The sequence below is a fragment of the Canis lupus genome, chromosome 16 (genome assembly GCF_011100685.1).
Source record: "Canis lupus familiaris isolate Mischka breed German Shepherd chromosome 16, alternate assembly UU_Cfam_GSD_1.0, whole genome shotgun sequence".
NCBI classification, from domain to species: domain Eukaryota; kingdom Metazoa; phylum Chordata; class Mammalia; order Carnivora; family Canidae; genus Canis; species Canis lupus.
This window is the reverse complement of record NC_049237.1, coordinates 40,184,339-40,207,975: the sequence shown is the minus strand read 5'-3', so window position 1 is coordinate 40,207,975 and position 23,637 is coordinate 40,184,339. Positions and strand designations below refer to the sequence as shown.

Sequence of the window (23,637 nt, the reverse complement as noted above, 5' to 3'; positions counted from 1 at the left end):
TTTGTTTACTTATTCATGAGAGACACAGAGAGAGAAGGCCGGGACCTAGGCAGAGGGAGAAGCAGGCTCCATGCAGGGAGCCCGATGTGGGACTCGATCCTAGGACTCCAGGATCACACCCTGGGCCAAAGGCAGATGCTCAACCTCTGAACCACCCAGGCATCCCAAGTTCTGAGAATTTGCAGGGAGGCTGATGCTGTAGCGTGTGTGATCTTCTAAGATCACACTGACCCACTCTCCCCATCCCTCACCCCTTGCTCTTCCTTCCCTTCTAAAAGCAAACAAATGGCACATTTTCTACAGCTATGTTGTTTTATTCTCTTACATGACAACCAGGTTCAGCAAGTATTCTAAACATAGCCTTTTCCAAACTCCGTTTGTTCTTAAATTTAAAAAACAATAATCCTTTTATAGTTAGAAAATACATTTATTATTTACAGAAAAGCACAATGAGGTCATTGTTAGTCAAAGTTCCACTGACGAGCAATAGCTGCTGTTACAGTAAATGGGTGAATCTAATTTTGATCTTTAAAAAATACATCTTTTTTCATACACACATATACACATACACGTCATAAATTACACAAAATTGTTTCTCCTTTTTACCATTTAACATCTGTCTTTAGATATTCTTACATAAACTGTTAGTAAGCACATAGCATTGGACTGCATTAATATTCCTTTATTTAAGCAATATTAAATTCCTGAACATTTATGGCTTTTTCCTAATTTGTAAGTTGCTATTAACAATGCTATGAAAAATATCTCAAAATTAGAGATTTCACATAGAAAGATAGGTTGATGCCATTTTAAGTTTAAGCAGAAAGATCAGTACACTCTGTCTACTATCAAAAAGAACAGAGTTAAAAAAGAAAGTAAGAAATAGATTTACAGGGACGCCTGGGTGGCTCAGCGGTTGAGTGTCTGCCTTTGGCTCAGGGTGTGATCCTGGAGTCCCGAGATCAAGTCCCACATCTGGCTCCCTGCTTCTCCCTCTGCCTGTGTCTCTGCCTCTCTCTGTGTGTCTCTCATGAATAAATAAATAAAATCTTAAAAAAAAAGAAATATATTTACAAATTGAGTATCTGAAATAGGGACTGAGAAAGTGTTTTTAAGAAACTGTTCTCTGAAGGGATTATGCTAGAACCTCTCTTTTTAAAGTAGAGCAGATAAACTACCAGAAAACATGATGGATTCACTGACAGAATTTATTTGAAGTATGACAACTAAACCACCTGTAGATACTCACTTGTAACGAGTGGTAGAATTTCATAATCCTTGTTTAAATAAAACAGGAGATCTGATCCCCAGAAGCAATTTTTTTCTAGACTTAAAAAAAAAAAAAAGGTTCTAAGGAAAATGATGTTTCCAAAGCCATGGCCACCAGAGAATTCCCCTTTTTAAAGAATCTAAGCATTGAAATCCTGAAGAATCTGAACATTGAAAGAATAGGCCAGCCATGATCTGTGTTTTGGATCCACGAAAATGTCAACACTTGTACAAAGCCACTGAAGAATAGCTTATCAGTTACGTCAGAAATCTTCCTGTATCTTATTATCATTGACAGATGTAAAACTACTTTCTTCGATGTGGGAAGACAGTAAAATATAATGTAATGTGTGTGTGCATCCTATTCTCAGAGAGAAGACCTATCAAACAGTCACAAGAGTAAGTACGATAACAATAAGAGCTATATAGGAAACTTCAAGTATAAATTCTAACTTATCTAAATTCTCATATATTTATGGACAAGTAAGAAGTATAATATGAAATATGTAGAATATTTTAATAAGTATCATGCACACAAGTACAAAGATACTTTGTTTTTATAGATTAGAGGAATATAATAAAGATCAATTCCATATTAAAGTTTTAAACTAATTTTCACCAGGCAGGAAATAAATTTCAAAAATATCCTAGGGAAGTTTTATATTTTCCTAAAAGATATGGTTTGCTTTTTCTCTTCCAAATAGAAAACTGTATAACAAATCAGGCTTCTCTTATAATAATTTTGAGCAAGCTCAGAGTCAAATGTAAAATTATGTTGAATATAATGGCTGACATCTGTATCATTTATCTTTGTTTTGATTTTCTATTTCTGTTGCATCACCTGTATTTCTTTTATTGTATACCACTTAAGGGATCTTTGCAAGAAAGATTTGGAAAATATAAACAAATTCATTGAACAACTAAAAACAGCTGTAACTAGGTAAATATATATAGATATAGATATAAAACAAAAGTTTCAGTTACTCATATAATACTTATTAACCAACTATTTTGAAAATGACTATGACTACAATAATTAAAAGAGAACATCTATGATAACCATCCTCCTCTCCTCCTTACCATTATCATAGGATTCATGATAGAAACATTTAAACTATCAATTATCAATAACTGGTATTTTCCTTCAATCTATAAATATATCTGAATATTCTACATAATTTTTATGAAACATGTATTCATACACTTCTCATTTGTCCATAGATCTATAGTCTAAAAGTCTACATAAATAAGAATTTGTACTTGAATTTTCTTTTTCTTTCTTTCTTTCTTTCTTTCTTTCTTTCTTTCTTTCTTTCTTTCTTTCTTTCTTTCTTTCTTTTTTTTTTGTACTTGAATTTTCTTACATAGTTCTTATTGCAATTGAATTGATTCCTTGATTGTTCAATACCTGTTTCTCCTCTTATAAGGGCAGGAATTATGCTTACCTTTTTCATCCATTTCCGTGTTCCTATATCGTCAATAAGTATTTTATTTTTATAGGGCTAGATGATAAATATTTTAGGCTTTGCCAGCTGGAAGCTCCCTGTCACAACAACTCAGGTCTACTCTTCTAGTGTGAAAATCACCATCGACAATAAGCAAATAAATGAATGTAACTACATCCAATACTATTTAGTTGATAAACACTAGTGACAGGCCATCATTTGTTGACCCTTGCTATGGAGTAGAGTTGGCAGGCAATATTTTTGAAACTGAATGGATGAAAATCTTAAACTTAACATGATGAGATCTAGGGAAAGGATAGACTTCATCTTTCACAACACTAGAGGAACAATTGTTTCTTTTTTTTTTAATTGTAGTATTCCTGAGTAGCAAACAATATTAAATATTGCAAAAGAAACTAAGTCCAAAGTTAATGTAATCACTGTTGACCAACTCTGGATGGTAATATAATCTAAAGAAATATTTCAGTGTTTTGCAATGTAATTTCAGTGGTTTGCTGTTACATATTTTCCCTAAAAGGAAATAAATTAAAATTGTATATCATTAAATATGTCCAAATTTGAAATTTTTTATTCATTTTTGCTTTCAATCATCTCCTCAAGCTATAAAGATTACATTAAAAAACAGATTTAGGGACACCTGGTGGCTCAGTGGTTGGGTGTCTGCCTCTGGCCCAGGGCGTGGTCCTGGAGTCCCAGAATCGAATCCCACATCGGGCTCCCACAGGAGGCCTGCTTCTCCCTCTGCCTGTGTCTCTGCCTCTCTCTCATGTCTCTCATGAATAAATAAATAAAATCTAAAACAAACAATCAAACAAACAAACAGATTTAGGGGCACCTGGGTGGCTCAGTTCGTTAAGCATCTAATTCTTGGTTTCAACTCAGGTCATGATCTCATGGGTAATGGGATCAAGCCCCACATCAGGCTCCATGCTCAGCATGGAGTCTGTCCGAAAGGTTCTCTCTCTCTGCCCCTCCCCCTGTTTACTTGCTCTATTTCAAAATAAAAATAAATAAATAAATAAAAAACAATTAGTAAGCTCCAAGTGAATAGTACTTCTCTTAATATAAATCATCTAAGATAAAATCTATAGTTGCAAAAGTATAGAAAAATAGAAAAGCTAAAGTTGTGATCACAAGAATTCAACCCAAAACAGTGTCCAACCACTTTATGAGAAAGTATTGTTTGGCCTGATTTCTCAGTGTGATTAGTCAGTAATGGCTATCTTCATTCAGCTGTATCCAGAGATAATTATAATAGCCCAATAGCAAATATAAAATATATGTATATTAATGTATGTGAAGAATGTCACCATATCAAGAAATCACAATATTGAATGAGTTGAAACAGTTAAAGCTTCTTGAAGTACTTGCCTCTTGATCTGTGCTTTTGGAGAGGAAGAAATGGATTGCCGGAAATCTCAGGGAGGGCCATTGCAGACAAGGCATAGTGGATAAAGGATGTATGGTAGGGCAAGCCTTAATTCTCCACTCAACTTTCCTAACTTAGGCCTCGCCTAAGTAAAAAAGTATTAAATGAATCCCTTCAAGTCATTTAGCTCTTAAAAGTAAAGCTAATTTGTCCTCAGACACAGCTTTCCAATAGTTAGCCTAAAAGTTGTTTCTGCTGCTTTTCACACAGACTATAACACACTATTGATTTCTGTAAGCTTTGCAATTTCTATTTTTTCAGTCTACCATCTCTTTCATGCTCTGGCTTAGAATTTATCTCACCTGCTGGGCATACTGCTGGTGGAAACATTTAATCTGAACTTCAGCCATTTTCCATCTGGGCCTCAAAGAAAAAGTTTTTTGATTTCTGTTCATTTATTTACTGGGGAAAAAATGTAACACATTGCAGAAAGAATTAACTGAACCCAAATTATGTTGAGATAGCAACAGATCTTGATGAGATACCTACCATGTTGCTGGCTTAATATGCTCTATGGTTTGTGTGCACAGATTGGCTCCTTTGCAAATTGTCCTGTTGGACTTAAAAAGTAGAGAAAACCTTAAGACAAGATTTTTGAGACTAAAACATTTAATTTGAAAGAAAAATTGTATAGAATTAGGAAAGAATTGTGCAAACCAGTCAAAGAAAATCAGAAAATAATTTTCAGTATTGATCTAACCTCTGAAGTTTGGGGTGGAAAGCAATACTGAAAAGAATCACCTAAAACTTTTGCAAATATGAGAAAACAGACTGGAACATAACTTTGTAAATAATACAAAAGTGAATTTGTATTCTCTTCTCTCTAAAGAGCTATCTATAGAGTCAGAAACATGGTAAGCAACCAATATATAAGTTTTAAAAAGGAAATAAAAAATATACAGGAGATGAATAGAACTTGGATGGCAAATATAAGGACACATCTCAACACTTATAAACAAAGATTGTCATATGGCAACATTTTGATCAAATTCATTAATCTGTTTTAGGAACACTCACCAATGTTAGTAAAGGTAGAGTGTGAAGCTGGCTGGGATTGAACATGCTGTTGGCATGAAACCTTTTTGGAAAACAATAATATATTTGGTAATATCTGCCTAGGGGTGAAAAAATGTTTACATTTGGAATAAGTTAGTCCTCTTCAGAGCACTTGTGCTGAGGAAATAGGTACCTTTGTCCAGTTAGATTGTCATCTGAAAATTTTCATAGTATTTTAAAATTAATAAAAAGCCATAAAAAACCCTAAGTGTTAGTAATGATGCCACATCCAGACATTTAAAATAGCATTTGCTAATACCATATACTGCAAGAAAAAATGCTGCTAACAGTAAATAAACTCTTGATTAAAAAAACATGTCCAAGGTTCTTGCATATATCTTAATCTTTAAGGATTAAGTATGATGGGCCTAGCTCCATTAACTTAAATTTATTTTTCTGTTTTTAGTCATAAAGTAAAAAAATTAGAAAATAATGATAAAATTCCCTGCCCTGATAAGCAAGAGACCTGGTTCTTATCCCATGCCTGTTAGAATTTTCTAAATGTGTACCTCCTAGATACCCTGTTTTAGTCTCACTTGATCTATGAAGTGGGACTAGTCTGGATGAGTTACTGAGGTTCTACTTTATTGTTCCTTGAAAGTGGGAATTATGGAACCACATGCATAATTGTAATTTTTTTCCATACCTCATTTTAATAAAAGTTTTACTTTTATTACTAGGAATAAAGCTTTACTTTTATCACTAGGGATATTTGTCTCCAATTAGGAATATTCTCAAACCTTAGATTTGTTACTAGAATAGAACTCTGAAGGCACAAGATATCTAGCTAAAAAATAAAAAATAGCCACAGCTTAGATCTAGTTTTGCTTTTGTTTGATTATTAAACATAAGTCACGGATATGCTGAATCAGCTTGGATTGTTCTAAATTAGCTGAGATTGTGCTAAATTTCCTGGGACTGGGGTGAGTCTGCACAAAGTATGTGGAGTCAGCATGGACTCAAAGGTAGAGATGCATGTAAGAGACCCTTGGCCACTCCCCCAAATCTCCCAACTCCATCAAAATTGTGTTCTTTATTTATAACTATTGATTTACCACATGCTACAAATAATATATCTACATCATGATTCGAGTTGTAATTGAAAATTCCTCTAGGGGCACCCAACTGGCTTAGTTGGTAGAGCAGGAGATTTTTGATCTCCAGGTCATGAATTCAAGCCCCAAATAGGGTGTAGAGCCTATTTAAAAAAAAAAAAAAAAAAAAAAAAAAAAGAAAAAGAATTTCTTTTACATCATCATGTTAGCATCTTGGAAGTCTCAATAGCCTTAACTATTCCGCCCCCGGGTTTTGATGACAAGATGATTTTATCTGTCTGTAAACACAGGATTGTCTTGAACTGAAAATAGAGGAGAAAACTGAAAGGAAAGCAAAATCCATTTTCACAGGAGAGACTCATCAACATGAGTAGTAAACACTCAAGCTCCACTTGAAAGTCAGGCTTTCTCTTCTCAGTGGGAAAAACAAAGATTTGAAGGGGGAATGAAATGTAAAGAGAATACAGAAAGGAGAGAGCTCAATCAGATGTCAACAGCATGGAAAAAGATCCAAGCTGACCTGGTGCTGTGTGTAGCCATGTGACTGCATCCTCAAGCCAGAGCCCCTCAAAGAAAGCTGTCTATTATAAAGCAGGATATGGATTAAGAACTCCACAGAAGCTTTAAGAACACTCTCCATGTTGGCGAGAATGTGATTAAAAAATAAGACTGATGCAAAAGTGCAGATGGAAATGACAACAAGGAGGATTCCATGCATTGTTAGTAACCTTTACAAGCCTGTTTTAGGGTTCGTATCCCTGGGCTGGCAGCCTTGCTGCAGAAGACCTGTCAGTGGCAAGGTTTTCCAGAGTGCACAATATTACATTTTTTATGGCTTTCTTTTTTACAGCAGATATTACCTAATTAGGAAAAGTTTTACTGCAGATTTCATTTTACTGTAAAAGTCAAAGCATTTTCAGGAAATGAGGGTAGCAGTTTCCCATGGTGCTCAGCTAAATGAGAATTTCAAAAATGGCCACTGGCAAAATCCTTTCCCTTCCTGTGAATGGACTGGTGAAAAGAAAAATAATGGAACAATTGTCTGCCTGAAAAACATAAATACTTATTAATGTAGATTAAATCTCTAGTATTGTAAAGTTGTAAAATTCTTTAGTAAATTTTATGCAGTTATTAAATATCATGGGAATGACAGATTTGAACTCACTTATTCCTTCAGTTTTGATTATCTACTATGCACAGCATTATGCTGGATGTTACAGATTCAAGGTGGCTCTACTAAGACCATTCCTCTCTCCATTTTCATTCTGAACCCATTAAGAAATATGTTAAAACAGAGACCTATCCCAAGTCACTGATCCCTTCAGAAATCCCAGTAAGTCTCCTTACATGATTTATAGACCACCGATCCTCATGCAGATTACTAGTTAACAGTTCTTCCATAGGGAAGTATAGACTACAAGTTTTTCATAAAGTTACTAATAAAGCAACATTAATACAATAGGAAAGGTTACAAATAAGGGAGGAGATTTTGTAGGTAGAGTAGTAAACTGTAATACAGGTCTGGGAAAAGTTCTTGCTAGGTTGATCTAGAGTCCTTCCTGCCCATCAGAAGCCCAGCAAATAGGCCTATACAGGTTTGCCCACTGTGCTCAGTCATTTGCTGGGACCAAGCTGTATAACAAAGGTTCAAAGCAAACCCAGTGACACCCAGAGAGCAACAGTGGGGATCTACTGTCCACTATGCCCCCAGCAGCAGATCAGGGTGTTGTGTTTCTGCAGCCACCACACATAGTATGGTCATTATGACTTTTTTTTTTTTTCCTTTCTGACTAAAGTCCAGTCAATATAGTTAAAATATTGGTGGAGAAGTCTGTTTTTCGTCTTTGGTTTCACCTGCTTTGAATATAATCACTGTGCAACAATATATTGACAAATATTATGTCTCAGTCCTTTGAAAATATCATTTCCTGGCTTTCTAGCTTTTGTTTTGTAGTAAGAGGTCAGATTTAAGTCTAATTCTCTATTTTAAAGTGTATGTTTCCTTCTGGTTACTTTTAAGATTGTTGTCTTAGATGTTCTGCAGTTTCAGTACAGTGTGCCTACAGATCATTTGGATGTATGTGTACTGAGACTTGCTGGCATTACTAAATCTGGGCATTTATTTCTCCTACCGACTCTAGAAATTTTTTTTTCCTTCCACTTCTATTATTTCTTTCTGAAACTCAGCTTAGAGTTTTATATTCAACTCCTTGCCCAACTGTTGGTAGGTATCTGAAGATGGATTTTGCTCAACTGAAGGAAGAGCTGATTAAAAATTAGATATTTTTAAAGATATCCTACGTTGACTAAAGAAGTAGTGAGAGCTTTGTTTTTGGTGTTAGAAATGAATAAGAATCTGGGCATAGTTGAATATCTTTTTGCTTATATTCAGATGTAATGGGGGTGAATTTATAAGATCTTTAAGTGCCTTCACATTTTGAAATACTATTAGATTTAATACTATTTAATAAAATAATCAAATTTTCTTTCAAAAACCTTCAAGGATTGTTAAATATAGTACTTTAAACTGAATCCCATAGTGATATGTGCAAATAAAGGATCCATCTTGCCATTCTTTCAATAATGCTGAAATTAACTTAAAATGTTCTAGATAGTTGACCTTGATGCTCACTTTACATGGATTAATGTTGACATGAATAGTATAGTTACCTGTCAAAACTGTATTTTAGATTGCCTCACTATTCTTGTGAAGCTTTAATCAATTTAAAAGCATGTGTTAAAGAAGCAAATCTTCCTTCTTTGGCTATAGTTCCTACTTATTGTTCTGTATTTCTTTTTTAAAAAAAATCTTCCTTAGGGAATGCCTGAGCAGCTTAGTCAGTAAGCATCTGGCTCTTGATTTCGACTCAGGTCATGATCTTAGGTTTGTGAGATGAAGCCCTGCCTTAGGATCTTCACTGGTGTGAAGCCTGCTTAAGATTCTCTCTCTCTTTCTCTCTCTCTCTCTCTCTCTCTCTCTCTCCTTCTGCCCCTCCCTCCCCCTCTTTCTCTCTCTAAAAAAATTTTTAAAAATTAATGCCTATAGGGTTTTGATAAAAGAAAAATGAAAAAAAAAAAGAAAAATGATACTAAAAGCTAAAGAAATAGAAAAACAATTGGAATTATGGAAATGAACTATTTAGTAATTAGGAAGAACAAATGCTTCTGTTTGTCCAAATGCTTGTCTTAAGAAGTCGTTTCTATCACCACCACCCCAGATTTCTTATAGTTGTTAGGTTCATAAGGTAATTCACATCAGCCTACTCCACGCCCCCCCACCCTGCCCTGAGCCCACACATTACTAAGCTGCTTTATTATCACTTCCTTATAAATCAAACCAAAAAAGTAGATATGCATATACATAGAACATTTAAAATGGTGCCTATAGGTAGATGCGGAAAGAATATGTCAGCATGTGGGAGCTCATGAAAGAAGAGCTTATGATACCTTTTGCCCTCTCTATGAACATTTGGATCGTCTTTTACAATGCCTTCCACTGTAACTGATGATGTACAGCCCCCACCTGCTCTTTGTTCAGTCCAAAGGACCCCCTTAGTTATGGCACAAAAACATGATTGTAAAGGCACCCACCCAGCCACACGGACCCTGGAAGACCCTTGTTTCCTAGCCATGAATCAGTATGTTGGGTGGCAGTGTTTTCTGCAAGGCCTATGACCTGAAACTTTTTAAAAAACCATCCACTCTTTGGGGAAGCATTTCTGAACTGTCCATAACAAACCATTTCTTCTAAAATATCTTCATGAAATACCCATTTGCTAGTTGGAGCTGTTTTCTAATTTGATGCATGTCTGGATCTGGATGAAACATTAAATTGTCTTTCTCATTTTTTTTTATCAGGTATACAGTTTATAAACTATCAGTGCCATTTTAAGTTTTCTGAAAACAATTTGGCAGTAAGTCTGTGGTTCATAGCATAGAATAAGTGACATCTAAACCAAAGCGGTGTCTATTATATAATGTTTTCAGGTACTTGGATAAATCAAATCTTTAACTGAAAAAAAGTGTGTTCAATAAAGGTTACTATACCACTTTTTTTCCCACTTTTTTAAAAAAGATTTTATTTATTCATGAGAGACAGATAGAGGCAGGGACATAGGCAGAGGGAGATGCAGACTCCTGACAGGGATCCCAAATGGGACTCTATCCCCGGATCTTGGGATCACACTCAACTGCTGAGCCACCCAGGCATCTCATTATTATTAGAACAGGTGTCCCTGTTACTATTCCACTTTAACAAAGCTGCCATATTGTACAACTCCTGGAAGCATCTATGTAAACTGCACCCATATGTTTATATAGTACACAGCTTGTATGGTTGTAAAGTGGCCATGCATAGCAAAGTATCTGGCAAAAAGTTATAACATTTTCTTGCAGAGTTGGGAAGAATGTTCTCATTGCATTGGTCATAAAGAAACTCAATAACTATTATGATCACTCTGAACCACTTCCCAGTAACATTAATTATTAATGTACATCCATTTGAATCAATATATTTATTGATTTATGTGTGTATGGTAATTTATAACTTTCAAAAAGTTAAAACTGAAATCTCATGCAAATATAAAATACATTCAGCAATTTTATTCAATTGGGGGATTAATGAACAAACTATTAATAGGTAAAGACTAGTTAAAAGAGAATTTGAAGAACATATATATGTGTGTGTGTGTGTGTGTGTGTGTGTGTGTGTGTACATGCTGAAACAAATGTGCTTAATGATACTAATCAAATCAGGTTAGTATCTCTTAAGGCAATAAAATGAAATCTTTTGTACATGGCAGAAATTTCTTGTATCTCCACAGAATGAAATTCATGTGTGTAACTACAGACAAATATTGTTTACATTTCCAATAGCTGTGTGCTAATTAATTTCTAAGTCACAAAATTATAAAAATAGCCTACAAATAGAAAATCAATTAAATGTGTACCCACATATAGAATGAGATAATCGCTGGAGGGTTTCTTAGGCAATGCTCACTGAAATCCTTTGCTCATTTCCAGGTCTTAATGCAGAGAACTCCTGAATACATTAGGGATATGAAAAATGTGAATATGGTTGAAAACACATGAACTGTATTGTCCTGGAGCTGTTTTCTCTCAACATATAAATGAAGGTTGAGTCTGTTTAATTACTTTTCATATAGTTACATTTATCTTGGAGCTAAGAGTACTATTTATTCTTGAGAAACATTTTTTTTTTCTGTCATATAGTCTTTCTGGGTTAGTACTTCGTGTGTGTATTTCTGTGTGTATATACTTTCTGTATATGTGATTACTTTTTTACACCCAACATATTAAAGCTATAACATCAATGAATATAAGTAAAACGTCTTTACCAGCAAGCGCAATGTTATGTTCACTTTTTAAGCAACTCCAAATAAGCTTATTATCCATTAATTCCATCTGCTGTGACACTTTATATAATGATTTAACTGAGTGTTATCTCATAAGAAGGAAATTTTTCTTTCAGATAACTAAAGAGTAAATTTATTTGTAAATTCTTCTCCTAGAGTTTAGGTATGATCCATGCTAGTATATTGCCTGCCTAACAATTGAGCTTGAATTTTTTTTAAGCTATCTTAAAGTGTTGATTTTTTTTGGTAGAGTGAGATCCCTTCTGTTCCTTCCAGTTTTCCATTCCTTGATCATATTCCATGGCACTGATTGGCCCATATTTATCAATGAGCAGAATTACTGCAGCCTGAAATACACACCTCTGTGTGCACCTCTCACTCCAGCTTCCTGCCGCCTCCAGCTGAAATCAGTAAGCCAACTAGTTCTTTTTGTGCTCTTGCTCTGTACACACAGCTAAAGCAGACTGGTTCTCACTCTGGATTGTTCACCCCTGTAGGGGGAAGCATATTAATAAGATTAGGATTTAGGCTAATGGAAAGGAGATGCTTTGTTCACATCCAGCACCCTGCATGCCCCAACAGTACTTTATCAGAACTCTGCCCTTGAGGTATTCGACTCTAGTCCAGGTAATACTATAGTGGCAGCTTCTTACCTAGCATTGTTGCCATGTTTCTTTGTGTACTTAGTTCCCTTGGGAAAACTGTGTAGAGAAGGAATGATTGGTAACTTTACTTACACACCTAATGATTGTGACTATTGATTTTTTTCCCTACAAAATGCATATATTGGTTAATGTTTGATATATAGATGCCTGTACTTTACATTAAAGTTGTTTGTGTGACATAAGAAGACTAATGTTTTTCATTAAAAAATAAGAATGGAAAAGAGGTTTTCTAAAAGCATTTTTCTCTATCTCTCCCCACTATAGCAGAATGTCATCAAAATACTTAATATACAAGAAAGAAAAGAAAGCAAAGCAAAATAAAGAGAATTTAAAGCAAAAGGGAATTGTGAGACTTTAGTGAGTTTCTTTTATGTATCAGGGGCTCTGGCACTCCTTCAGAGGCAGTATATTTCTATAAGGATAGGATTGGACTGTGAGATCAAATTCCCTGGACTCCTACTCTTCTGCCTCTTACTGGGCTAGGTAACCTTGGGCAAATTCTATCACCTCTTTGGTTCTCAGTTTTCTCATCTGGAAAATGAAAATAATAATGGTTGATTTTAGGATCAGGTCACACACTATCCATAAAGCACAAGTTAGATGATGTGATCGTGTCCGGTCACCTTCATTTTTCACAACCATCCTGTGAGAAACACATAGCATTTTAATGAGAAAAAGTTACCAACATGGAAGATCATTTCTAAATTATTAACACTGCTTCTTTCTGTAATAGATAGTATAAATATGTGTCTGCATTTTAAATTCGTTACAAAGAAATTAAGAGGTTTGGCCCAATTTGAAGGTCTTCAAGAGTTAGTAAACAGTAGTCTCTAAACATTTAGTTTATCTGTTTATCTCATTCAAGACATCACTAAAAGTGTAGTAAAGAGAAGTAACAGACTGAAGTAATTTTCTCTATTTTCGAGCCTGACAAGAAAAGACATTTCAATTGGAGAAAAGTTAAATCCCTTTTACTAAATCTCCTTTGTACTGTGGCCCCTACTTATCTTTTCCAAATCACTGTCATTAGTTCTAACATATCTCAATTCTCTGGGCAAATAGTGGTACTTTTTTTTTTTTTTTTTTCCATATGTGCTCCATTTTTTCTTGTCTCTGTCATAGATACTGTGGCATCTGAGTCAGCCCTAGAAAGCATTTATACTCTGAATTATCTTCATCATCCTTCTAGGTCAGCCAAAATGCAAACATTTCCAAGAAGTCTTGACTGATTACCCCAACTAAATGCAATCTCTCCCTCCTCTAAACAGACAGATCTGAAGATCTGAAATCAAAATCTGGAAAACGAAGGGAAATGCCAACAAAACATAGCTTGTTCCATATGTTAGTATGTTCAATACAACTCTTCTCTCTCTTGCTAGGACTTTGAGAGGAAACTTCACAGAGAATTAATCCCCACAATGGCCAACCTAGTACCATGGGTGATAATGTAAATAAATATTTGAGAAGCAAAAAAAATGAAAATGGAATAGTGTTTAACAGGATTTTTGATTTTTAGATCCCAGCTATATATCTGACAACAATGATGTATCTATTCCTTATTCATTATGTATACATTACATATGAGGAACTGTGTTAGGCACTGAGAGACCTAATTAATAATTATAACTGACAATGTGAAAGCAATGTAGTTTACTTAACAAGATGACAGATCTAAGGGGAAGTTAGAAATCAGGCAAACAAGTTATTTCACACTATTTTTATATCAATAACTCCATAGTTGGCCCTGAATTTCTTCCACTTTTTTCAGTATATCAGAAATTTAGGAAATAAATGCTTCCTATTATTGCAAAAAATAAAGCACAAATAACTTAAAAACTGCCTCACATTTTATCATTTATCAAAATAATGCTATGTATAATTATTCAAAGTGCAAATCATTTGTAACATAAGGCTACTTTTGAGAAAGGACTGTATAGCCAAATTCAGGAAATATCACCTCATATTTCATTTTCTTAGAAATTCACAAAGCATGAGCACATTAGAGACCCTAAAAGCAGTGAAGTAACTAATCCTACTGAACTGAATGAATATTTCCAAAGTTACCTGAGTAAAGAGTTTTTTCATAATATACTGGCCTTCTACTGAAATGAATTTGAAAAGTATTGTTTTTTTTTTCAAAATATTTAATTAGAATAAATTAAATTATTAAAATGCAGGGATTAATTTTAATTTTCTTATCTTTTTACCTTATGTATTCAAATATACTAAAATATGTATTTTAGTTAAAACTAAAACAATTAAGCCATAAAAATTTGAAGAAAATAACTGAAAATATTTAGCTAATATGTAATTATATTATAACTTGTGGGCATACCAACAATGAATATATATTTTAAAGTCAGTATATATGATTATGCTGATATAAAAATATCTGTACATGGAAAACATAATAAGATTGAAAAGCAAACATCAAATTGAGAAATTGGCCACACGTAAAGGTCTTAACCTATTATTGTCCACTATGAAGGTGTAAGAAGAGTGTGAGCCAAGGGATGCAGGGACCTCTGGAAGCTAGAAAAGAGAAGAAAAAGAATTCTCTCTTAGAAACTACTGAAGGACTACAGCCTTGTCAATACTGATTTTAACCCAGTAAGAGCCATTTAAGGCTTCTGATATGAAGAATTATAGCATAATACATGTGTGTTGTCTTGAACCACTAATTTGTGGTAATGTTAGAACAGCAGTAGGAAATTAATATATCAAGCATAACTAAATGTATTTTAGTATTTTGATGTACTTCTTCTACTTCTAAAGGTGGAAAGTATACATTCTAAACAATAACAACAAAAGGAATTTTAAAAAGTAAGAGTCCTCTTACGTTTCTGACATAAAGTTTGAGGTCCTCTAAGTTCTGAGGTTAACTACGGACTATGTAATTCCATATGAAGGGTGTCTCTCATTAGTGCTAATTAGTTCAAAGAAGAGTTTATCCACTGGGCAGATGACTATGATGGAGAACCAAGAAGCAAATCCACTTTCTGAATACTCAAAATCATTGTATTTCTATTTCAATATTAAATTAAGCCATTATTTTCTGTATAGTTATCTTTTAATTGCACCTTTTGGGATACCTCAGCAGGAGAGACATAATTATAAGGTGTGATATGAGCAATTTCACCTTCCTTTCTATTTATTCAGTGACTAAGAATGGTTGAAAATTGTCCTCTTATTTTTCTGGTGTAGTATTCAGATATTTAATCTGATTTGAATAAGATTGCAAAAGGTTTCTAAGCAATTACTTTGCTCACACATTGAAACCACAGCCCTCATTAAAATATAATCATCAAGTTCTATTTTGTACAAGAATGGAAACACACAATGCATTTATTGTCACTTTACTCTATAAGAAAAAAAGAGATTTATGGGAGAAAATCTGCATCTTTAAGGACAAATTACCGGTGGCTTTTAAATCCACAAATGATGGTGCTCTAACAACCGTTCAAGTCTATGAAAAAGTTTAAATTGACAAAATGAAGAATGGCTCAAATTTACTTTCAAAGTGATACACCTATTTGCCTGCGTAGCATAGATAGGTGTACACATTCTTGTGGAAAAGAACCATGTTTTTAAAGCATCATTGCTGTGGGTAATACATAATAAGTGTGGTGCATATTGTTTACTGAGGTTCACCAGTATATCTCATTGCTGGCCTACTTCACACCATAAGCCAGTGAATCCTGCAGAATTTGTAACACTATGATGAAAGATGTCGAGCAAGTACCTAAGCATTCCCTCATCTTTGCTGTCAAAGTAATAGGTTCTCACTAGATCTCAGTTGCTAAAAAAAATAGATGACTCCATAAACATGTAACTGCATTCAGTCAAATTTTACATTTTGAATCAGAGTCTTCACTTTAGTGAGCACCATTGAATATACACATATATGTGTATATTCATACATGCATCTACATATGTATATCATATATATGTACACACACCACATACACAAATTCCACAATTAAGGTTAAATGTGATCAGAATTTTTTTTCAGCCAAAATTTATTCTAGTAATTAAAACCTAGAGTTGGAAAGCAATAGGATCATATAGTTGAACTCTTTCTGCAAAAGGAAATCTAAGACCCCATAATGTTTAAAAACCAAGCTGTATGCAAATCAGGACCAAAAGTCAGGTCCTCTCATGTTTCCACCTGGTGGTTTTTTCTTTGCTTTATTCTCCCTCTATAAATAATACATAGTATGCATGAAGCCTATAAGTATGTGCAGATTTTACATTATTTTTTGTAGAAACACATCTGGCTTAAAAATTTTTCATTTAAGGAAGGATGCCTATAGAGTCTTCAGCTATAGTGAGAGAGATTGATCTGTGTGTGTGTGTGTATATCTTTAATCTTTGTATATATACATATATGTATACATACATATATTGTATATATTGTATACAATATATATATCTATATGTATGTATACATATGTATATATAAAGATTAAAGAACATATATGTATACTTATATATTGTATATGTGTATACATATGAATATATATATAAAGATTAAAGAACTACAAACTGTGTTTAACATACCTGACTTATCTGAACAATGCATTAACTCAAATCTTTCCCAGATATTCCTAATACAATGTATTTACCTACTGAATCTGTTTGATCTCCTATGTCTCCTTTCTTCCTCAGCCACATGTTAAATAAAAATTAAATGAAGTCACACAATTGTAGATCTTAGGCAAATGAATTAGAAAACTAAATGTTTTCTCATATTCTTTGATCTGTTTGAAGATGAATCTCATCGAAGGCAGATTTAAATATTGGGTATTTTCTAGTGTGTTTTAAAAAGCAAGGCAAGATAATTGATTTTTTTTCTTTTCTGACACACTACACTATTGGTAAGGTAAATTGTTCACTGTGCTCCAGAGAAACAATATTCTTTCTTTCTTGTACTTCTTCCAAATGTTTTTTTTTAATTCCTTTTCCCTTCTTCTTTTGTCTTCTATCCATGTAATGTACAGTCTCTAGAAGTGTTTTCCTCTCCCTGAAACACCAAAGTAGATGTATATAATTGCTTATATCTCACTAATTTGACTATTCACTAAGCCTGGCTAAGTCTATTCCAAGTGGTTTGAAGTTTCACATCAAATCTATGATTTGCTAATGTCACCATTTGGAAGTTTCTCATTGGCATTGATTTGTATGTATAAATATAATTCATTTTTTTACTTTTACTTTTAAAATCATATACAAACCACGTAAAGACAGTCAAATCACTTTAATCATATTAGTAGCACTATGCAATCCAGGGTCCACAGAGGAATGTTGTGGAAAGAAGAAAAACAACCACAAGAAATGTCAACATTGTTCACACTTTTTTTTGGCATTTCTTCAAACATATTCTTCACCACAACATCCCTTAATCACTCTCTCTTCTAGTAGCCATTTCTCTCTCACAGCTTCTCTGGTCTTTTCTTCCAGACGTTCCTCCTTCCTTAATTCATTAAACCTTCAGAAATCTTTATGGAACAAGTACTATCTATGTGCCAATCACTGGAGAGAGAACCATGAAGCATGCAGAAGCTTGGCCTCCTGCAGCATTTATTCTGATGAGATAATTTACATCTAAATAAGTGACCTAATAAAAAACAAAGCATGTTAAAGGACTGAAGAGTAATGAGTGGGCCACTGATTTCTGGAGCCCAGAGGCATTGAAGAGAAGCCTGGGTACTTTTGAGGTCCAAATAAAGAGACCTGATAAGAATCTTTCTATCCTCTGCAGAGGGTGGAGATGCTGTTGACTTCCACTACCTATGGGACTATTGTGGCCTGACCCTCTGCAGTCCAACAAAGAAAAGAATAATGGATCTAAAAGAGACCAACATTCAAGTAAAGAATGGCCAGAATGCATCTAGAGAAGTAAAACTGCTGAGGGATTGAGATGACAGTTGGTTAAAAATAATGAGAATATGTAAAGGAATTCAAGTATAAAGTACACTCAGGGAAAGGATGTTTGTAGATTAACAACATGATTTATCCACCAAACAATACCAGAGGTAAGTTGAAGGAGAGGATGTTTCCTACTCAGACGTGTGTCCTCGCAGATCAAGAAGTACAAGGAACATTCCAAATGCACAGAATAAAAATGGCAGAGAAATTAAAGCAAAACCATGAAGGGGAAAAAAAATCTTGGCGGATAGAATAGGAGACTTAATATAAGATTAAAATAACTACCAGGAAGAGAGAGAGAGAGAGAGAGAGAGAGAGAGAGAGAGAGAGAGAGAGAGAGAAGAAAGACTGGGGAGTCAATAAAAGGAAAAATAATGGGAAATTTTTGTGTGTGAACTAAAAACCTGGTGCCACAGATTAAATGGGCTTTCCGAGCCCCAGACCAGACTGATGAGAAAAGACATGATGCCTAAAGACATCCTGTAAAATTTTCGAACTCCAGGGAGAAAAAAGAGAAAGGAAAAATGTTATAAGATTCAGGGTAAAAAAAAAAAAAAATAGCAAAGGAAAAAGTCAGAATCCTCATCTAAAACCTTGGAAGCCAGGAGACAGTGAAAGAACAGCTATCAACCACTGTGAGAAAAATGGTACAGTTCAAGAATCCTGGACCCAGCTAAGATTTTATTTCATTTCAGGATTAAAGACAAAAATATCTGAGAAACTATCATCCAAGCACTCCATCTGAAAGAAAAAGTAGTAAAGTGTCTTAACTAAAGGAATCAGAATAGAAACTAAAAGATGGCAGAACAGAACAAGAGCATGTGTGTGAGTATTTATGATAAAAGGTCAAGTGCATAATACAGTTTTTCTCCTCTTTAATGCTTTCCTGCTATAATTTTGAGACCCTGGCTAGAGGCCAGTTAGTTCCTCTTCTTGTGTGGCTGATTGCTTCTACCACACCCTAGCCAATTCCCTTATCTGGGCCCAAAACATCTACCCTCATTTCCCCAGGGCCAGGTACCAGACTTCTAGAGACAGGTCCTAGGTCCAAGGGCCTAGAGAAGTTATTTAAATTAGCCAGCCTCCAGGGACACAGCCAAATCTAGCTAACCCCACCCCATACGGGTAGGAAAGCCGCTCTCCAGAGCTTCAGTTTGTTATCCTGTCCCTGTTACAACTCCCAAGTGGCCCTGCATGGTAGCTTTCTCTCATCCTGAGCTGTATGTAACAAAGGTTTCTGTCTTTCTTCTATTTGAGTGTTATTGTATTTGGTCTCATCAAAAGAATCTCAATCTTCTAGAACAAAGCACTGAAGTATATATATTTCTGAATACAAAATCATTAAGGAAAAAATGATTTGCTCTACCCTACTCATGCTGCCATTGAAAGGTAGAGGAGGACGATTTTATGAGACAGACTAATAGAAATGGTCTGGCCATGTAGTGGACACCTAGAGCCAGATGAAGAACACCTTTAAAGAATGAGAGAGGTGCACCTGGGTGCCTCAGTTGGTTAAGTGTTTGTCTTCAGCTCATGTCATGATCCTGGGGTCCTGGGATCAAGTCCCACACTGGCTCCCCCGCTCTGCTTGGAGTCTGCTTTTCCCTCTCCCTCCTCTCCTCTGCTCCCCCACCCAGCTCATGGTTGCTCTCCCTCTCTCTCTCACTCACTTTCTGTCTCTCTCAAATAAATAAAATCTTTAAAAATAAATGAGAGATTAACTCGATCCAGTGCTGCAGACAGTCGAGAATAGTGACTTGTATCTGGAAAGTTGGAGATCTTTAGTGACCTTGGCAGTAGTTTCACTATAGTGTGGACAAAATCCTATTGGAAGAGTTTTAGAGAGAATGAAAAGCAAAAGAGACAGTGAACATAGATGCTTTCAAAGGATTTCGCTGTAAGAGAGAATAATAAAATCAGGCAGTAGCTAGTTGGAAATATAGTATCTAGACAGATGTTTTATTTAAAGATGGGAGATAATGCCTCTTATTCTGATTTATTGACTTTTAAAAAAATTATTTTATGAGAGAGATAGCATGAGCAGGGGAGAGGCAGAGGGAGAAGGAGAGGGAGTCCCCACTGAGCAGGGAGACCGACACAAGGCTCAATCTCAGGACCCCAGGATCATGACCTGAGCAGAAAGCAGATGCTTAACTGACTGAGCTATGCAGGAGCCCCTTATTTATTTTTTTAAAGATTATTTATTTGAGATGGAGAGAGCACGCAACATGGGGGGAGGAGCAGAGGGAGAGGAAAGCAGACTTCATGTTGCTGAGCATGCAGCTCAGGATGGAGTTAGATTCCACGACCCTGAGATCACAACCTGAACTGAAATCAACAGTTGGTCACTTAACTGAGCCAGCCAGGTGCCCCTCCTTAGTCTGATTTAATGATGCCAGGTGGGGAAAATGTTGGAACAGTGGGGAGGAGTAGAGGGAAGAAAGGAAGAGAGAGATAATTATTCTTTTAGGGAAAAAATGCTTGAAAAGGAAAAATTCTCAACACAGTTCTATACTATCCAGTGAATGGTACATAAATAGAGGGATTAATTAGAAGCAGAAACAGTTCTTTCTTAAAACCTGAGGAAAGACTGATCAGGGTCCAGGTGCAAATAAGTAGGTTTGGTAGGAGAAAGTTAAGAACATTGTTTCCTAGTGGTCTTACTTTTTTTGTAATAAAAGAAGCATTTCCATCTGCTGAGAGAGAGGCTGTAAGATGTTGATGGTTTGAATAGGAGGGAAAAGTCTGAGGGTGGAAAAGTCTGAGGGTAGAACAGTTTACTGACTAGAGAAACAGTAAATGCTTGAAGGAGAGTGTTGAGGAGATGTGATAAACAGGATGAGAGAGAGAGAGATGACTGTACGTTTTCTTCAGCCACGGGCACTTGTTGGTGGTTCTACACAGGCTGGATGCTTCCGAGTTGGGTCTGGCCCGGTCAGTACAGTAGGGGTTCAGGAAGAAGGGCAGTAAGAGTGTTCCCCCATCTTGCTCTCAGGAACCTTGACCCTTGTATTGATTGCTCTTCTCTTCCCCAACTTCTCCAAATTCCATCTTAATATGAGTTGAGAAGACTACCAAAATTTTCCATGAAAGGCAGGGAATAATAAGAAACTGAGATCGCAAAGTAGAATCCTTCAAAGCAGACAAAGTGAGGAGAAAGTCTGCTAATCCACATTCCTTAGTAATTGCCCTGATTGCCCTTTTTCTAGTTTAAGCTCTGTGATTTCTAGTATAATTTAACCAATGTGGAAATGGAGCTAAAATGCTACAGTAGATGTTTGTAAGTTAGGTATTTTTGGTAAATATAACTAATCACCAAGTATAAAACTAAATATTGGAGATCCTGGGTGGTTCAGTGGCTTGGCGCCTGCCTTTGGCCCAGGGCATGATCCTGGAATCCCGGATCGAGTCCCACATCGGGCTCCCTGCGTGGAGCCGGCTTCTCCCTCTTCTGTCTCTGCCTTTCTCTCTCTGTGTCTCTCATGAGTAAATAAATAAAATCTTAAAAAAAAAAAAAGCCCAAAACAAACAAAAAAAGACTAAATATTTCTTAATTTATGACCTGGCACTACATACAGTGTCTGCTCCACCCCATCGTTTCAGAACCCAAAAAGTGGAATGAAATCAGCTCTATTAACTAAGCAGAAAGAGTTGCATGTGAAACCATTGTTTGACCATAAAGGTGCATATTCATAAGCAAAAAATTGTTTTGTTGTTTGTGATTTGGGAGTTCATTATAAACTATGGGCTAGAGGGCTTGTATACATATATTCGATATGCTCAATGTTAATTTTCTAAAATATACATTTACCACCTCGTTGTTGTAGAGCTACAATTTGTCATTAGGAGTCTACTGGATAGTGTTAATTATTACTTTCTTAACCTCTACACTGGGGAAGATTTTAATAATTATTACTACTGGGCACTGAGGGCTTTTTTTAACTTAATAACTCAAAAGATGATATATTAAGATAATTTTGCAATGTACTTCATTAGTTTTTTTTTGTTTTTGTTTTTGAGAATTTTGCAGCACAAATTACCAAGAAGTAACAGACCAATTATTTGTGTTTAGGTACAAGAAGAGCACGGAATGAGGAACCAAAGACCTAGCTAGAGCCATTTGCAGTAATCAAGCTGGGAATTTAAGAAACAAAGGTTCTAATGTACAAATAACTAGTTCAACTCTTTAATGTGAATTAGCCTATCTTCTCTGGGATAGACAATCTCTTCTAAAAATCTTTATTAATGTAGGAAACTGGACTATTTGGCTACACCATGTTTCGATCCATAGATTGCTTGGAGTTATGTGGCCAACCTGGCAAGGAAGTTTACACTGTTTTCCATCTTATTCCAGTTTTGTCTAGGAAAATGAGCTTCCCAGAAAAATGAAGACAGATTTTTCTCAATAAGTAACATAGTAATGTTTTCTTCATTCATAATCTCCAAACACCCCAAAGTAACCAACAGTGTATCATCATGCAATGAGATTTAAACATTGAAAGAACACTTGCCAGGAAATGCAACTCAAAATTAAAATACAAATAATAACAAAATAGAATACTTTGTGTAACAAGAGGGTAAGATATGTCCAGATAACCTGACTTAGGTTAATTTAAATTGTTCTTGAGAGAAGAAAGGAAAATAAGAACTATCCAAATCCATTTTTGTGGTCATAAACACAGTATGACAAATGTCCTACCTTCAAGAAAACATCTTGTGCTGAACATTCCACAGAAATAGAAATGAGCCCGCATATTTGTGTTTATACTCAGCTACCGCATTGTGTATCCACAGACAGTATCACACTGGGTTTTGATTGATGCTTCCATTAAAATGGCTTGTGCTGTCATTTTGTGTTCCCATTCTTACCTAAACGAACAATCGATTTCTTTTAATGTAGAAAAGCAAAGGGAATATAGAACTTACATGATATAATCTTCTTTAAACTAAAATCATATATTTTATAGATGTGCTGGATACTTCTGTAAAGATCTCCCTCATTTACTATGCATGGGGGAAGAGAGAAGAAAACAAGCCAAATAGCAATTGAGTCCTATATAGTAGTTACTTTATTTTATAAACACATTAAGCAATCTGTTTCTACAGAGCATTTTGTTGCTCTGCTTTCTGTCTGGAAAGCTCTTTCCCTAGGAATATGCATGGTTCTCTCTGTCCCTTTCCCCAAGCCTTTAAGACTTCATCCCCTCCCACAGGCTGGACTTGATCACTCTACCTAACATAGATGAAAAACAAAAAACAAAACAAAACAAAAAAACCCACAAAAAACCATAGATGCCACTTTCTTTGTTCTCCATTCCTTGCACTATTGTTCTTTATAGCCCTATTGCCATTTTGCATGTTGTATATTTATTTCCTTCTGTTTATTGTCTGTTC

The 23,637-nt window shown here is 35.2% G+C and overlaps 1 long non-coding RNA gene across 3 annotated transcripts; it reads left to right on the top strand.

The window, feature by feature from the left end:
- Positions 1–1,548: 1,548 nt before the first annotated feature.
- Positions 1,549–23,219, top strand: LOC111090176. Of its 3 annotated transcripts, XR_005371106.1 has the most exons (6): positions 1,549–1,668; positions 11,298–11,410; positions 11,927–12,060; positions 18,077–18,350; positions 18,939–19,068; positions 22,316–23,219. It is a non-coding gene; the product is annotated as an uncharacterized LOC111090176 (long non-coding RNA). The 3 variants fall into 3 exon arrangements; XR_005371105.1 differs by lacking the exon at positions 11,927–12,060; XR_005371104.1 differs by lacking the exon at positions 11,927–12,060 and having other exon boundaries at positions 17,776–18,350.
- Positions 23,220–23,637: the final 418 nt, after the last annotated feature.